Source organism: Dreissena polymorpha, chromosome 6 (genome assembly GCF_020536995.1).
Source record: "Dreissena polymorpha isolate Duluth1 chromosome 6, UMN_Dpol_1.0, whole genome shotgun sequence".
Classification (NCBI taxonomy): domain Eukaryota; kingdom Metazoa; phylum Mollusca; class Bivalvia; order Myida; family Dreissenidae; genus Dreissena; species Dreissena polymorpha.
This window is the reverse complement of record NC_068360.1, coordinates 11609094-11613979: the sequence shown is the minus strand read 5'-3', so window position 1 is coordinate 11613979 and position 4886 is coordinate 11609094. Positions and strand designations below refer to the sequence as shown.

Sequence of the window (4886 nt, the reverse complement as noted above, 5' to 3'; positions counted from 1 at the left end):
ACAAAGTAACATAATTAATACTTGATTGAGATGCTTTGCTAATGCCTGCCATGCCTAATAATACATGACAATTTCAATTTTTAAGTGTCTGAAATCAAACTTTCACAAAAAAAATGATTCTATCTCCACAACCAAACAGGAAATTTGTGTAGTCAACCTGAAAATAAAATAAAGAATCCTTTAGAAAAAAACATCATCAAACATTCATTGCATAACTGCTTGAACCCTTCCAGTGCTGGAACCGAATTTTGAAGGCCTTTGCAAACAATTTGGATCCAGATGAGACGCCACAAACATGGCATCTCATCTGGATCCAAACTGTTTGCTATTCTGATAGTAATCTTTGAAAAAAAATGAAGAAAATGCTTATTTTACAAATTCAGCAGACGACATTTTAGCAGACGACAAATTTCCCAGCATGCAAAGGGTTAAAAATAAAAATCCATATATATAATTTGTATTAAAATTTAAACTTTATAAATATAGTGACATATAGATTTATAACGTGTTCAGATAAAACAATAACATAAATACTCTCAAAAATAAATTTGTTGACAAAAGTATTACCTTTCCGACAAATTAATTAGATGGGTTGATGTGAAGCTGTGCCGGGATGCAGTTGGGGGGGGGGGGGAATATCTCGAGTTGGTTGAGAGGCAGAGAAAGACTCGGACAAGTGCAACTGACGAGGGTAGAACTGTGCCGCCAAGAATTTTGGTAGATATCATCACCCATGGAATGTGTGGTCGCAACTTTCTGCCATTAAAAGAAAAACATTTCATATTATAATAAAATAAAACAAATCCAACAGGAGATAACATTTCAAAATAGAGTGTTTTAATAACATTTTTATGGCACAACTTGAACAAATTACAACTTTAATAGACACAATATTATTAATACAAAATGAAAATGTATAAACTCCACTTTATATAAAAATAATTTAGAATTTCTTTTAACTTTAAATATTTTTATTATGGACTCGGGGCTTTTTTTGCTTATTAAGGGAATAGGTGTTTGTTTTCCTAATTTGAGAAATTTGCGACTCATATTTTCACAATTTAAAGAAGTTCGCGACTCAAATTTTCACAATTTAAAAAAAGTTTGCAACTCATTTTTTCACAATGTTGATCTGTGGCCGACACAATTTTGAACAGTTTTCGACACATGTTTTCAAAAAAGTTGCACAGTTTTCAACAGTGAATTTTTTTATGAACAGTGCGTGACTCAATTTGTTCACAATTTTGAACAGTGTGCAACTCATTTTTTAAAATTGTGTACAGTGCATGACTCATTTTTCCACCATGTTAAATTAACAGTGCGCGACTCTTTTTTTTCCAAATTTTGAACAGTGCGCGACTCATTTTTACAAATTTTGAACAGTGCTAAACTCATGTGTTTTCACAATTTGAAGAGTTTGTGACTTATTTTTATGTAATTTTGAATGAACAGTGCCCCACAAAATTGTCCCCCATTTTTGAACAGTGCGCAAATGATTGTTCCAAATTTGGGTGTGACCCCTTATGTACCATTCCCTTAATGTACCAGTCCCTTTATGTACCACTTTGAGACTTTCTGTACCACCTATATATTATGAAGGTGTTGTCCATTCATTCATAGCAGTGTGAATGGGCATTAATAAGTGTTGATCGAGTCAAATTTGAGTTAATCAAATATTGTCTAGTATAACATTGCAATTCATTGTACTGAATCATTTATAACTTGCTATCAGAAAAGTTTTGACAATTTGGAAAAAAAAAGTTCAATAAAACTGATTAACTTAGTAACTCAGTTCTTACTAAGTAAAATATTGCTGAATTATATGTTATATCTATTTTGTTATTACAATTCATAATGTAATGTTAAGAACCAAAAAAAAAGTTAAATAAAACTCAGTAACTTAGTAACTCAGTTCTTACTAAGTAAAATATTGCTAAAATATATGTTAAATATAAAAATGTAGAATCTAAATTACATGTACAAAATAATAATAAATCTCAATTAGAATTATAATTGAAATTTTGTTCACATTCATAAATTGTTTTATTTCCAATAGCAAAAATAAAATGATAAAGCTAAAATGAAATGAACCTTATGCAATGGTTACAGTATCTCTAATGAAGACTAATGACACTGTATGGTGCTCAACAGCTCTAAATTCCTCACCTATGACAGGTGTGAAATGTCATGTTTTTTTTATTACATCCCAAACCAAATGGGTTCTTCTTCACAAGTGACACATTCCTCAAATAATAAGACCAATTAACAACAACATTTATACTTTTATACTTTTATTTAATTGTACATAACAATAACATAGTCCAGCACATAATGTCATAATACATTTTCTAAATCAAATCATACATTTTTATTGTTATTCTGTTATATTGTAATTTTAATACATATATTATAAATACTTAATACATAAAAGTAGCACATGAAAAGCCAAACACATTTATCATTCACACAATTGATAATGGAATACTTTTATTTGATTATTGGCAAACAGTACAAATGAAAATATACATAAAAGTAGCACATGAAAAGCAAAGAGCATTTATCATTCAAATCATTAGAGTTTTTTTCATTTATTGGCAAACAGTACAAATACAAGCATACATCAAAGTACAAAAAATAACAAATTAAAAGTTCATAAAATAAGGGAGTTTATTATATTTTTTCTTTAAACAACAGTACAAATACAAACATACATCATAGCACATGGGAAGCAAAGAACATTTTATTTACATTGTATTTATTGACGAACAGTACAAACTCTCCAATATACATAGTACATGTCACACTTCTTTACTCTTCATCTTTACTCTTCATCCTCGCCGTGGTCTTCAACGTTGGCCGGAATAGGTCCTGTTCCAACCAGGTTGCTTGACTCCCTCAGCAGCCTCGAGGTGGTGTACTCATCCTCATTCTCATATCTGTCCCAGATTTCGTTGAGCTTTTCATGGAGCTTCTTGTACTGCATTCGGTGGTTCCTCGTCACCATCTGCTCGGACACCAACCAAACTGAGGGTGACGTCTTCCGCCTCTGTACGCAACAGAGGCACCAACTTTCTCTTTATCCTCCAATTGATTTTGTATTTGAAAATGAACGTGATAATTTTATAATAACATAGGTACCTAATAACTTTATTTATACCACAAATAGACATCCTTTGATGACACCACCAGTTAATTTTTTGTAAACATGATTAAAGAAGGATTTTTTTTTAATTTTCACAGTTTGAAAATTACGGTCATTCTCTAAACTTAATAAAAAAAGTAAATAATTATATGTTTTACAGTTTGAAAATGAAGGTCATTCTTTCTTCTCTTCAAAGTATCACATTTCAACTATACAATCGGAAATACAAACATTTTAGTTAGACTTAGTCAGGATAAGATAGTGACAAATGGATTTTTATAATATACTTCAATTTCAGGTAAGAATATGAATCATTTATTACTACTGGGGTAGTCCAACTTGTTGACGCTCTCAAATATTAAGCTACTTTTTATGTAGGTAATCTTTGGTTCCAAAGAATTTAGTCCATATAAAAAGTATCTCGAAGTTCTTTGTGCGTCTTATAAATGAGACTAACTACTGGGGCTAATAAATTATACTAAGACAGTCACTGACACACAAGCTAGCATAAAATATAATCTATGGCAATATATTAGTCTAAATTCATAAATAATATGTCACAAAATACATTTCATTATTTACACACCTTCATATTAAACCATATATTATTTATCTCTATATATTATATGCATGGTACATAAAGGGTCAGATAGTGGTACATAAAGGGGTGGTACATAAGGGGACTGGTACATAAAGGGTGACATCCTCCAAATTTTGTACAGCGCGTGACGTGATTTTTTCACAATTTTGAGCTATGCGCAACTCATTTTTCCACAATTTTTAATGAACAGTGCATGACTTATTTTTTTTGCAAAAATTTGAACAGTGAGCAACTCATTTTACAAATTTTGTACAGCGCGTGACTCATGTTTTCAAAATTTAATTTATGAAAAGTGTGGGACTCATTTTTCCACAATTTTGAAATCAGAATGAACAGTGGGCAACTAATGTTTCCCACAATTTTGAACAGTGCGCGACTCATTGTTCAAATTTTGGTACAGTGTGTGTCTCATTGTTCACAATTTCGAACAGTGCGCAACTCATTTTTCCACAATTTTGAATAAAAAGTTCGCGACATTAGAACAACTGGCACTGATCATTGGTTCATCAGCATGAGAATGGGTGTAAAAAAATGGCACAAATAATGAAACATGTGTGTTTTAGCATGTATACATAACAATGAAACTTACCAACCACTCGGCCAGGAAACATATGGTGCAGAAGCTACGGGATTCAGCATGCTCTCCCACTGATATTATGCAGATCAGTGGTCAAACTGGCAGTCAGCTTATGTTGGGATTTCCCAATTGTGAAGCTATTAACCTCAGCAATCTCCAAACACAAACATGTTCATTTATTGTCAGTCAAACAGCAATTAATCCATCATGTCACCCTGACAGTCTCAAAACACGGTGCAAAACCAAAGCATTTTCGTTTCGTCTAACACAAAGCTGGTAACGTCGCTGAATATTGCACAAAAGCAGCTTCATTATGAAGTTCCAGAGACTCGAAATACACAAGCAGTCGCGTTCCACACCCACTTTGACTTCGCACGTGAAGCCTTGAAGGCCTGTTTTTTGGGGAAAACTGTTAACATCTCACAACTAAACGTATATTACGGAGATGGACAAGTTGAAATTTTCACTCTACACATTCGCTTTGAAAATAGCGGTTGGTGTGTAGATCTTGGAAGTACATGTCGAATGTGTTATTGTAAAAAATATTGGTATTGTGTTTTTAGTGC

At 32.2% G+C, this 4886-nt stretch overlaps 1 long non-coding RNA gene across 1 annotated transcript; it reads right to left on the bottom strand.

Annotated features, from left to right (window-relative positions):
• LOC127836311 (uncharacterized) lies at positions 1-4603 on the bottom strand. The gene is made up of 3 exons (XR_008028707.1): positions 4333-4603; positions 568-756; positions 1-157 (listed from the first exon to the last, which is right to left on the bottom strand). It is a non-coding gene; the product is annotated as an uncharacterized LOC127836311 (long non-coding RNA).
• Positions 4604-4886: the final 283 nt, after the last annotated feature.